Raw genomic sequence first — 13,963 nt, 5'->3', positions numbered from 1 at the left:
CTTGCTGATTGCAAGCAGCAATTCCATTACTAACTGGGCCTGCTGAAACTCCTCTTTTTAGTAACTCTGTAGTCCAGAAGGCAGGCTCTGTGAAGTGTGTGACATAGCAGTGTCACAAAATTCAAGGAAGTAAATGTGTGGGGATCTTCACAAGTTAACCACCTGCACTTACCCCATCTAGGAAGCAGGCGAGCAGCATGTCCCATGTCCCTCCTATGGTGTGGATCCCCCTCCTCCTAGGCGTCCAATAGGATTGCCTGACCTTTCAGCCAATCTGGAAATTGGCAGAGTGGTGTGTTAGAAAAGAGAATATTCATTTACTTTTCTAACACACTTGGGTGGGCTCCAAGCGCAATGCTCTGCGCTCCAAGTTCATCCTATTTTGAAACCTATTAGAGCCTATGGCTCTAAACAGGTGCTTCAAAAAATCACACCCGCCACTGTAATTAATGCACCCGGTGTCCTGAAAGGGGTTTATGCATGCTATGCATGGATCTATCCATTAATAATATAGGGGGTGGCATGGATAGAGGGGGTGGGGCCCATGTGTCCTTAATGGATGGGCCGCCTACTTACCGACATCACACAATATCCAAATATCACTAAACTTCAGCCAACTGCAATCAAAACAGTGCAAACAAATGGCAACTGGCCTTAACAGCAAAGAGCACATGGAATAACAAAAAAATTTCCAGCTCAACTTGCCAACCAGGCTGCAACAAACCAAATTGTCCTGTCTAAGGCCACGTACACACGCGCGGACTGTTCGCCCAACCTTGTTCGGCAAACAGTTTGTCAAACAGTCCGCTCAAAATTTGCATGAGCGGACTTGCCCACACACGAGCGGACTGTTTGACGAACAAGGTTGGGCAAACAGTTCGCTCAACTTTTGAAATGAACGGACTCGCCCACGTAAGGAGGAGGCAAATCCGCCCACTTCGAGCGCGTGTACAGGTAGGCGGGGCCCGCGAAGGAGACGTCGCGGGCTCCGCCGCCTGGAATGGGCTTAAAGGGGAACCCCAACGCCGAAAAAAATCGGCGTGGGGGTTCCCCCCAAGTCCACACCAGACCCTTGTCCGAGCACGCTACCCGGCCGGCCAGGAAAGGGGGGCGAGCGAGCGCGCCCCCCCTCCTGAGCCGTACCAGGCCGCGTGCCCTCAACATGGGGGGGTGCCTTGGGGAAGGGGGGGGCCGCGCGGCCCCCCCACCCCAAAGCACCTTGTCCCCATGTTGATGAGGACAAGGGCCTCTTCCCGACAACCCTGGCCGTTGGTTGTCGGGGTCTGCGGGCGGGGGGCTTATCGGAATCCGGGAGGCCCCCTTTAAGAAGGGGGCCCCCGGATACCGGCCCCCCACCCTATGTGAATGAGTATGGGGTACAATGTACCCCTACCCATTCACCTGTGAAATAAAGTACAAATAAAAACACAACACAGGGGGAAAAAATATTTTATTGCACAGCCGGGGGTCTTCCGTCTTCGGGGGTCTTCTCGCCGGACTCCTCCGCTATGTGTGTGTAGCTCTTTTGCCAGCGGAGGAGTCCGGCTTTCTTCCTCCCCGCCGCCGGCCTCTTCTCCCGACTTCGGGGGTCTTGTCCCCCTCTTCGGTTCTTCTGCCGGGCCACCGCGCCTGGTCCGGTGGCCCGGTCTTCTGTCGCCGTCTTCCGTTCTTCTGTCGCCGCCTTCGGTTCTTCTGCCGGGCCACCGCGCCTTCTTGTAGCTCTTTTACAGGCGGTGGCCCGGTCTTCTGTCGCCGTCGCCGCCTTCCGTTCGTGTTCTTCTTCTTGTTCTTCTTCCAGGAGATGTTGACACGTCGCTCCCTCCGGCCGGAATGCCAGAGCCGCCCTGCGTTGCCACTTATATAGTGACAATGGGGCGGTGTCACATGGTATATGTCACATGGGTTGGTCACATGGGTTGATGTCACATTGTGACATCAACCCATGTGACCAACCCATGTGACATATACCATGTGACACCGCCCCATTGTCACTATATAAGTGGCAACGCAGGGCGGCTCTGGCATTCCGGCCGGAGGGAGCGACGTGTCAACATCTCCTGGAAGAAGAACAAGAAGAAGAACACGAACGGAAGGCGGCGACGGCGACAGAAGACCGGGCCACCGCCTGTAAAAGAGCTACAAGAAGGCGCGGTGGCCCGGCAGAAGAACCGAAGGCGGCGACAGAAGAACGGAAGACGGCGACAGAAGACCGGGCCACCGGACCAGGCGCGGTGGCCCGGCAGAAGAACCGAAGAGGGGGACAAGACCCCCGAAGTCGGGAGAAGAGGCCGGCGGCGGGGAGGAAGAAAGCCGGACTCCTCCGCTGGCAAAAGAGCTACACACACATAGCGGAGGAGTCCGGCGAGAAGACCCCCGAAGACGGAAGACCCCCGGCTGTGCAATAAAATATTTTTTCCCCCTGTGTTGTGTTTTTATTTGTACTTTATTTCACAGGTGAATGGGTAGGGGTACATTGTACCCCATACTCATTCACATAGGGTGGGGGGCCGGTATCCGGGGGCCCCCTTCTTAAAGGGGGCCTCCCGGATTCCGATAAGCCCCCCGCCCGCAGACCCCGACAACCAACGGCCAGGGTTGTCGGGAAGAGGCCCTTGTCCTCATCAACATGGGGACAAGGTGCTTTGGGGTGGGGGGGCCGCGCGGCCCCCCCCTTCCCCAAGGCACCCCCCCATGTTGAGGGCACGCGGCCTGGTACGGCTCAGGAGGGGGGGCGCGCTCGCTCGCCCCCCTTTCCTGGCCGGCCGGGTAGCGTGCTCGGACAAGGGTCTGGTGTGGACTTGGGGGGAACCCCCACGCCGATTTTTTTCGGCGTTGGGGTTCCCCTTTAAGCCCATTCCAGGCGGCGGAGCCCGCGACGTCTCCTTCGCGGGCCCCGCCTACCTGTACACGCGCTCGAAGTGGGCGGACTTTCCGAGCGGGAACAGTCTGCTCATTTCGAAAGTACAGCGGACAGGCCCACACACGGGCGGACTGTTCGCTCAAACACAGTTTCAGCGGACAGTTTTTCGGAATTTCCGAAAGACTTTGTCCGTCCAACTGTCCGCTGAAACTGTCCGCTGAAAGCCCACACACGAGCGGACTGTCCGCCCAAACACTGTTCAGCGGACAAGGTTGGGCGAACAGTCCGCCCGTGTGTACGCGGCCTAACAGTTTGCACACATTTGCAAATACGTACGTAAGCTGCAGAGGCTGCTGCAAGGCACCCCAGTATTATCTGCTGTCCTAACTCTAAAATGTTGAGAACCTCCATAGTAGGAGCACATACAGTCATGGCCAAAAATATTGGCACCTCTGCATTTCCATCAGATAATGCACCATTTTGCCCAGAAAATTGTTACAATTACAAATGTTTAGGCATTCTCATGTTTATTTCTTTAGTTTGTATTGGTATGACACAAAAAAAAGTGGAGAAACAAAAAGTCAAATCTGCCATTACACTCAAAACTCCAAAAATGGAATGGACAAAATTATTGGCACCTTCTTAAAAGTTAAAAGCAAGATTTGCGCAGGTTCACAATACTCTGAAGCATGGAGTATAGTCCTCAATATATTATTAACTCTGTTGAATATGTTTGTAATCATATATCATTGTGTGCAAATATGCAAAGTAAACTTATATGTGTAATTATATACACTGTGCAAACATGCAGTGAAACTAATTTTATATGTGAATAAATCAATAATATTTGATAAATAATGATCTAAGTGGTATATATTATCAACAATATAAAGTGCAATGTGTATGTGCAAATCTGCATATGTAAACTGTGACACTAAGGGGGTTCTTTATGAAAGGCAAATCCACTTTGCACTGAAAGTGCACTTGGAAGTGCAGTCGCTCTAAATCTAAGGGGTAGATCTGAAATGAGGGGAAGCTCTGCTGATTTTATCGTGCAAGCTAAAATGTTTTTTTTTAAATTTCCCTTGCATGTCCCCCTCGGTTCTGCAGCGACTTTACTTCCAAGTACACTTTCAGTGCAAAGTGGATTTTCCTTTAGTAAATAATCCCCCAAATGTTCTCAAATTGATGAATAAAATTAAACCTCCCAATATCATTCAAAATACCAGTAAAATTCCCCCAAATTTTTTTTGTGTGCAATGTTCTTAATCCATATAATGACTCTTCAAGCCAATTAGACACTCAATTTCTTTGAGGACTCGCTGTCACACATGTGCCTTATTCGCTGATGATATACTCCTATTCTTAACCTCACCATTAATTTCTCTCACAAACATATGCTGGCTCGTGAAATATTTTAGCAAAATCTCTGGCCTCCTAGTTAACTATGACAAATCCCAGGCTCTGACCATTGACACCTTTGCTTAACAGACTCAAGTAGGACTTCCGATTCTCCTGGTGTGATAACTCGAGCACTTACCTAGGGGTCAATTTGACTGCCAAACTTGAACACCTTTACCAGACCAACTACCCCCCTCTCTTTAAAAAAATAGAGGCAGATCTCTCCAGGGGGTCACAATTTTCTCTTTCCTGGCTGGGTAGAATCAATGCGATAAAAATGATGCTACTATATTTCTTTAGGTCCCTCCTTATCCTGTTAGTCGAGGCTCGCCATGACACTTTCAAGCTAAAATGATCAAATTCATTTGGGGTTCAGGGGGTTATTAGCTCTCTAGGGCGGTCCTATTTTGCTTGAGGGATGAAGGTGGTCTGGGCCTCGCCAACCTGCTCTGGTATTGAGACCAGATCTCAATTGTCTACTCCCAGTGGGAATTGCCTGACTGTATCCACATTGAGAGACAGACGGTCCCCTCTCACACCTTGGACTTCCTCCTATGGCGTCAAAAAGAAATGAAGGCCCCCAATATTTTCCCCTTCGCTCTCACACTCGTTTTCCTTTTGGGAAAACTTGAGACACCACTCCCAGCTAACCTCCAAACTGGAGCCTTTAATGCATCTTTTCTGGAACCCAGCATTCCAGCCTGGGATGGAAATCAAAGCCTTCAGCTTGGTGGCTCAACAAGGTGTTATTTAGGATAGGCCATTTCCTCTGACCTCTGGGCCCACTCCTCAAAGCATATTGTATTAGCAAATTGGACATGTCACTCTCTGAACTCCTTAGTTTTACCCAAATTTGCAACTTCCTGCACAAGCTATGGAATTCCCAAATAAGTATCCCAAAATCACAGCTTATGAAAAATGGTGTTGTCAGACCGAGTAGTAGAGGGGGGAATCACAGTAATCTACAGGGCACTGTCCTCGACTCACTCTAAAATGTCCTTTATGCTGGCCTGGAAAGGCGACCCATCAACAATGGGAACTTGAGACTTGGAACAGGAACTTCTTTAAGTCCTACAAGGGGATTCTCAAGATTACTCTAGCTGAAGCAAGTATAAAAGTATTATCTAGATGGTACCTGGTTCCAGCTAGCCTAGCTAAGTTCTACCCTACATCTTTCCCAATATGCTTCAGAGGTTGCAATCTCAGGGGAGATATGATTCATGTGTGGTGGCAATGTCCTAAAATAAGGGGTTTCCTGAACAGAACTTTTGCTATTATCCGAAAGGTCTCCAGTATTCCAATACCGAAATCTCCTTATATTGCCCTTCTCAACTTCCCCGTCAAGTCTGCCTCCAAGAGTATGCAAGATCTTATCTTCATCATTCTCCTGGGTGCCAAACTCACCTTAGCCAAATCTTAGAAACAGTCAACCTTCTCTGTTCTGCTATCAAAAAGGAAAATCTCATGGATCATGGCTCAAGAAAAGATAGCAGGTATACTCTTGGACAGCACCGAGAAGTTTGACTCAATCTGGGAACCTTGGACAAGCTTCACAAAGGTTTCGCTACACACTTGACCTCATACTCACTGTACACTCTACTCATATGAATGCACTCCTCTAGTCCGATCATTTTCTCTAACCTTCTATACCCCGACTCCTTTTTCTTCTGCCTTTTTTCCCTCCTCTTTGCCGGCGTTCAGCCCTCACTCTCTCAATACTGGTGTAAGATTGCTTTTTAAAGTTGGGGATGCATTGCACTTTATTGCCGTATAGATAATTTATGCCTTTTTCTTTTTCTCCTTGATCCATGTATACTAATCAAGAGTGAGTTCGGTCTCTGGAGGCCAAGGCACCTGGTTGGAGTTAGCCTGACTACAGTTAGATCCCATTAGGGGTGGCAGGCCTGGCTGCCCAGGTCTTCAGATCCTCCCATTACCTTAAAGTTATGTGCCTAGCCTCACATTAAATGTCTTGTTCGATGCTTAGAATTTGTCATGCACAATTCGTTTCTTGGTACCGTGCATTAAATGCAATATTGTTCTTCTTACACCTACTTTAATATTTGTCTATGTTGGCCGTGACTCGAACATTTATCTTTTACATGTTTTTTTTTTACATGTTTTTGTACTCTAGTTAGTAAAATCAGTAAAAATATTGAAAAATAAATTGTGGAAAAGCATGGACAATCTCAAGGTTACAAGTCCATCTCCAGAGATCTTAATGTTCCTATATCCACTGTGCACAACATTATCAAGAAGTTTACAGCCCATGGCACTGTAGCTAATCTCCCTGGACGTGGAAGAAAAATGTACCAAAGAGTTTGCCAAAATGTGCCCAAGGAAGCCAAACTCATTTTGGGAGAATGTGCTGTGGACAGACGAAACAAAACTACAGCTTTTTGGTAAAGCCCATCATTCTACTTTTTTCAAAGAAATTAGGCCTTTGACCGCTTGCCGACCGATGCACACAGATGTATGTCGGCAGAATGACACAGGCAGTACAGGTACGTCCCTTTAAATTTGCTGTCTTTTGGGCGTGCGCATGTCCGCAGGGCTGGGAACTCGATGTTGCCTGCGATTGCAGTGTAGAGAGGTAGAACGGGGAAGTGCCTGTGTAAACAAGGCATTTCCCCATTCTTCCTTGTGTTGTGACAGATCACAGCTCCCCGTGATCACTGTCATGTCGTAGGTAGCCCCCCCCCCCACAGTTAGAATCACTCCCTAGGATACACTTAACCCCTTCTTCGCACCCTAGTGGTTAACCCCTTCCCTGCCAGTGTCATTACACAGTAAGCAGTGCATTTTTATATCACTGATCGCTGTATAAATGACAATGTTCCCAAAATAGTGTCTGATGTGTCCGCCATAATTGCGGTCATGATAAAAATCGCAGAACGTTGCCATTACTAATAAAAAATAATAATAATAATGCCATAAAACTATCCCCACATTTGTAGATGCTATAAGTTTTGCGCAAACCAATCAATATACGCTTATTGTGATTTTTACCAAAAATATGTAGAATACATATCGGCCTAAACTGAGGGAAAAAAATCCCATTGTCTCTTTCATTCATTGACAGACACAGCACCTTTAATCTTGACCTTAGGGATGTCCCCAAGCAGAGTCAAAAAACGTGGGATTTGAACAGCAAGAAAATAAACTCCACCCATAACAAAAAGAACTCCTCAACAGAGGAGTTGCAACCTTAAACGGCCGCCTGCAAAACCTTACGACCAAAGCATGCATGTGAAGATGCGCTCACATCAACCTTGTAAAATTTTGTGAAAGTGTGAACGGACGACCAGGTTGCCTTACACACCTGGGAAACAGACGCTTGATGTCGGAAAGCCCTGGAGGTATCAGTTGCCCTGGTAGAATGTGCCGTGACAGGAAAGGGGGGCGACCACACCCTTATAGTATAAGCCTGAACCACGATCTGTCTGATCCACCGAGAAATGGTGGCCGACAAGACCGCCAGGCCCTTCTTTGGCCAAGCCACTTATACAAACAGCGAGTCTGACCTCCGGAAGGGAGCTGTAGCAGATACACCCACAGAGTCCGGACCACATCCAAAGAATGCAAAGCAACCTCTTTTGGATGTGACAGCCGAGGACATAAGGACAGAAGCACAATGTCCTCATTTAGATGAAAGGCCGAAACAACCTTTGGAAGAAACAAAGGCTGCGGACGCAGCACCGCCTTATCCTTGTGGAGGATCAAGTAGGGAGACTTCCATAACAAGGCCGTCAACTCAGAAACCCGCCTTGCAGATGTAATAGCCACTACAAAGACTACTTTCTGAGATAGTGTCAATAAGGGAATGTCCCTAATGTTTTCAAACAGCGGTTTCTGAAGCACCGAGAGCACCATTCCCATGGAGGCAATGGTGGTCGAACCGGAGGGGCCACATGTCGAACCCCCTGAACAAACGTACTCAACAAAAAATGAGTCGCCAAAGGTCGCTGAAAAAAGACAGCCAAAGCTGATATCTGCCCCTTAATGGTGCCTAATGCAAGTTTCTGATCCACTTCTTGCTGCAAAAACAGCAGGATCCTGAAAACTGAATATGTACATGGATGCCACCCCATCTCCTCACACATGGAGATGTAGGCCTTCCACGTACAATGATAAATCTTCTGAGAACAGGACTTCTGTGCCCTCAGCATAGTGGAGATCACCGAATCTGACAGTCCTTGGCCCCTTAGCACCTGGCTTTCAACAGCCATGCCGTTAAAACCAGCGACGGTAAAGCAGGATGAAGTATTGGACCTTGCGACAGAAGGTCCTTCCGCATCGGCAGCCTCCAAGTAACATCCGCCACCATTCTGACTATGTAGGCATACCAAGGACGTCGAGGCCAATCTGGGGCAATCAGAATCACCGGAATCCCCTTGGCCTCCACTCTGCGTAGCAGATGAGGAAGGAGTTTGAGCGGGGGAAAAGCATAAATCAGCCGATAATGCCCCCATGGAGCCACTGACGGGTCTGTCCAAGGATCTTTTGACCTGACCACAACCCTCTGAACCTTGCGATTGAGCCGAGAGGCCAAGTGATCCCCATCCGGCGTGTCCCACCTCAGACAAATGAGCCAAAACACTTCCAGATGTAGTGACCATTCCCCCTGGTCCAGCAACCCTACGACTGAGGTAGTCCGCCTGCCAGTTTTCTACGCCTGGAATGTACACGGCTGACAGAGCCGCCACACGCAGCCGTGCCCACTGTAGGATGTGAGAGACCTCCAGCGCTGCAGCTGAGCTCCTTGTCCCTCCTTGATGGTTGACGTACGCCACCGCTGTCGTCTGACTGAACGCCCCTGCAGTCTCTTCCACCATGTGGAGAGGCACCTTCTGATCGCCCGAAGCTCCAGGACATTGATTGGCAAGCGGGATTCTCCCCCAATCTCCCCCCCAGCTGGTCAGGCTGGTGTCCGTCATGATCACAGTCCAATGAAGAGGAAGGAACGACTTTCCGGACTGAAGGGCCGGAGACCTCAGCCACCATAGAAGGGAATCCCTGACTAGCTGGCTCACCTGAATTTGACAATCTGGGGATGTCTGAGATTTGTCCCATTTGGACAGGATCTCTTTCTGCAAGACTCGAGTGTGGAATTGAGCATATGGTACCACCACGAAAGTGGCTATCATGAGACCAAGAACGTGCATGTAAAAATGCAGCGACGACCACCTGTGGGACATCAATAACTTCACTGCAGATTGGAGAGTCTGCAGCATGTCCGAAGGGAGAAAGACTCTCGCTTCTGAGGAGTCCAGAATCAAGCCCAGGTATTCCAGATGTTGAGTTGGGACCAACACCAACTTCTGAAGGTTCAACACCCAACCAAACTCCCAGAGACTCTGTATGGTGATCGCCACATCCTCCCTTAATTCTGAGGCAGAAGCTGCACTCAGGAGATGGTCGTCCAGGTAAACCATGATTGTGATCCGTTGTCTTAGCAATGCCAGAATTGGGACTAGCACCTTAGTGAAGGCCCTTGATGCCGATGCTAGGTCAAAGGGGAGAGCTACAAATTGGTAGTGCTCATCCCCGACTGCAAATCGTAGGAACCTCTGATGCCTGACACATATGGGGACATTCAAGTATGTGTCCTTGATGTCCAAGGACGCCAGGAAATCCCCCTAATGGAGTGCAGCGACCACTGAATGAACCGATTCCATCCTGAACCTTTTCACTTTCACAAAGCCATTGAGGGCCTTGAGATCCAGGACCAGATGAATCCCTTCCTTCTTTGGGACTACAAACAGATTGGAGTAGAATCCCTGAATCCATTCTGGCATCGGTACATGTACTATCACCCAACGCAGCAGCTGGTCCTGTACTGCCCTAAACAGGGCCTCCCGACGAGCCGGAAGAAGATGAAGGTTGGAGGGAAAAAATCTGTTTGGCGGACAAGAAAGGAACTATTTTGTAGCCGGATGAAACCAGTTCGCAGACCCACTGGTCGGAAAGGAGGGAGGTCCACGTACTGCAAACTCCCGAAGGCGACCCCCCACCCGAAAGTCAGGTGGGGGCAAACCTTCAAGCAGCAACAGATTTGCACGCAGGCTTGTCCGGCTTGCGAAACTAGGGAGGCTTCTGTCCCTCAGCGGGCACCTTGTCGGACTGGGAACGCTTACCTGCCAACCTGAGCTGATGAAAAATCTGCTTCTGAGCTGAAAAGGAGGGCCCCTGCCTACGACGTGGCTCCTTACCCTTTCTGGACTGTGGGAGCAAAGTACTCTTCCCCAGTAACATTCTTAATAATGTCGTCCAATGCTCCAAATAGCCTTTCACCTTGGAAAGGCAAATCCGCCAGTGCTTTCTTAGAAGCCTGGTTTGCAGACCAGCATTTAAGCCAAATCAGTTGACGCAGCAACACTGCTGATACTGAGGCTCTAGAAAGCAGGGGGCCATATCACAAAGATACTTCAGGCCATGCACCAACTGGTCTGCCAGTTCCACACAGACCGGGCAAACCTGTTCCTTCTCCAACTTGCGGTGCAACAACTTAGCCCATTCAGTAAGTGTTTGTGACACCAGGCTGTGGCTAACACTGGCTGTAATGGTGACCCCACCACTGTAAACATGGACCGGGCAACTGTCTCGGCCGTTCTGTCGGCAGGGTCCTTGAAAGAGGGGGACCCTTCCACCGGAATTGTGGTTACCTTATTTAACCTGGATACCGGGGGGGGGGGGGGGTAAGACATTTTTTTCAGGAAACTCTCCTCAAAGGGGTAACGCACCGCTATTCGTCTCGGGACTGAAAAGGCCCACTGCAGTCTTCCCCACTCCTTGTAAATAAACATATCAAAATAAGTTAAATACGGAAATACCTTAGCAGTACGGGCTCGCCTGTGGGACCCAAAGGCACCTCTGCAGACGTTCCTGCCGTATCCTCTATCTTTAGGGTATCCTGCACTGCTGTGATAAATGCTCCTACTAGAGCTTTTTCCTGTGCTGACCCGGACACGGAGCCATTCTCACTGTCCGAATGGTCCTGGTCCGTATCCTCTGAAATGCCAGAACAGGGGCCACCTGTCACAGTGGGACCCGAGTCTGAGTCAGAGCTACAGTGGGGGGAGGGGGCATTTTTACCCCCCTTGCCTCCGCATGTCGCTTCCACCCTGGCAACAAAGGACTTCAGGACCGCTGACAGAGCGTCCATAGGCACCGCAGGTGCAAGGGAACCGGTTGCAATAAAAGGGATGTCTGGGGAAGACGCTCCAGCTTCTGACACCATGCTGACCACTCTCCCCTGTCACCACTGAGGACCTTAGTCAAGCCACCAAAAATGCCCATCCTGCTAGCTGCCACAGACTGAAGGGCCACCCGCAGGACTCACCACCCTGACCCGGGTACTGTGCTGTGCTGCCGCCGTCCACTCTCCCCTGTGCCTGCCACAAGGTGTTCTGTGTTAATTTCACGCGGTTCCAGGCTGAATCAGCCGCCCAGCGCTAGAGTAAAACAAGCCTGAGGCTACTAGAAAATGGGAGCCGGCCACCTCAGTAAAAAAATGCCTGAGAGTGCCGGGAAAATAGCTGCCGGACTTTAGGAAAATAGCCGTGGATAAGAAACTGGCTGCAGCTACACGAAAATGGCAGCGGCCACTGGAAAATGACAGTGGCTTCCGCGACGGCCAGTCCCCACATGTCAACACAGACACCCCAAAAACGGGCTAAAAACAGGCAGAAAACGAGCAGACCACCAACCACCCAGCGCAGCCCCTTGCCAGGACCCAGAGACCCCCGGCCAGGTACGGGCACTGCACCCCCTATGCCCAGTCACACAGCAGCCCACACAGCATGAGGAGGATGGAAAGGAACAGGGAGAGAAGGGAGATAGAGAGACATCCTAGTCGACCTCCCAGGGAATGCCTAGCTGTTCCATCCTGCCGAGACAGGTGGAACCATATTTAGCCCTCCTGCAGGGACCCATCACCCAAGCAGTATGGGGTGGCTGTCGGCCACGGCCAATGCTGTATCCTGGCCTAAGCCGACAAGGCCCAGGCCCAGGGCAGCACTTTGCAGGGGGGGCAGCACGGGAAGAGTCCCCACTGGCTTGCGCTACACTGTTAGCGTAGCACCAGTCTTATGGGGAGGACTGGGCTGACAGGCAAATTAGTCTAGCGCCCCCATAAAGTGGCCACACTGCTTCCATTATGCAGGCGGTTAGCATTCCGCAACTGTGGGGGGGGGGGGCTTCTAATTTTGACTGTCCTCTCATCCTGGACCACAAACCTTCCTCACTGTGCTATATGTTTTCTGCTGCTCCATTGGCATGGTTATATCTTCTTAGTCCTTTCCATAAAATTATCAGAAATGTGTGCTTTAAAGTAGTATAGGCAACATTTTTCATTTTGGATAGAGTAAGGGAGGGTTATAACCCGTCAGTTTATTTTTTACCATCCCTGTCCCATTGCAGAGATTTCCCTTCAATTCCTGCCCCATAGCCTAAAAGTAACATTGTCCCCCCCAGGACCTCAGAACTAGTGTCCCCACTTGAAAATTTCAGGGCGGGTCTTAAACAGCAAGGTGTGTGGCCTTAACAGGAAGGAGTGGGTCATATTTAAATTAGTGGGTGCATGAGTTTAGTCAGGCCTAGGGCAGCACAAAACCTAAATACACTACTGGCCATGGCACACTGTGACACAGACAGCAGTAGCCTGGTCATATGTGTGCCCCGGAGCATATAGCTCACCGGCCACCCCTGGATTAGATGGGGCATGCCGTGGCCGACCCAGTGCATAGTTAAGGTCTGCACACGCTCGATGGCCAGGCTGGGGAGACTACCAGGATCTATATTATCCACCCTATCACCCAGCCCGGCTGTTAATTGTAGATCACAGGAATCAAAAAGCAGCAAAAAGAAAAAAATTCCAAGGACCAATGGTCCCCACAGGGAGCCAGGTCCTTCTCCTATACTAGGCAGAAAAAAATGAGCTGCTGAAAGCAGAGTGAGGGGTTATAGCCAGTAGGACTGCCCCCTGGGCAGTTTTTACACGTTCTGCTTAGTCCTCTCCTGAAGGTGGCGATATAACCCTAAGGTCAAGATTAAAGGTGCTGTGTCTGTCAATGAATGAAAGAGAAATAAAAACCTGCAGAGGTGATCAAATACCACAAAAAGAAAGCTATTTGTGGGAAAAAAGGATGTCAATTTTGTTTGGGTACAGCGTTGCACGACTGAGCATTTGTCAGTTAAATCGACGCAGTGCCGAATCGCAAAAAATTACCTGGTAATTCAGCAGCCAAATCTTCTGGGGGTGAAGTGGTTAAAGAAAACACAGTCTCTACATTCAAACAGGTTAGAGGTTCACTGATGTTTTGGGGTTGTTTTGCTGCTTCAGGCACTGGATATCTTGACTGTGTGCATGGCATTATGAAATCTGAAAGCTACCAAAGAATTCCGGTGTGCAATGTAGGGTCCAATGTCAGAAATATGGGTCTCCATCAGAGGTCATGGGTCTTACAGCAGGACAATGACCCAAAGCACATGCCAAAAAGCACTCAGAAATGGTTTGAGACAAAGGGCTGGAGAGTACTGAACTGGCCAGCAATGAGTCCAGATCTAAATCCTATAGAGCACCTGTGGAGATAGCAGTTGAGAAAAGGAACCCTTCCAATCCGAGAGACCCGCAGCAGTTGGTGAAAGAAGAGTGATCCAAAATTCCAGTAGAGAAGTGTAAGACAATCATTGATGGTTAAC

This window comes from Lithobates pipiens, unplaced genomic scaffold (genome assembly GCF_037356315.1).
Source record: "Lithobates pipiens isolate NorthernLeopardFrog02 unplaced genomic scaffold, aLitPip1_a1.2 Scaffold_8, whole genome shotgun sequence".
In the NCBI taxonomy this organism is placed as follows: domain Eukaryota; kingdom Metazoa; phylum Chordata; class Amphibia; order Anura; family Ranidae; genus Lithobates; species Lithobates pipiens.
This window is presented reverse-complemented; position numbering follows the sequence as displayed.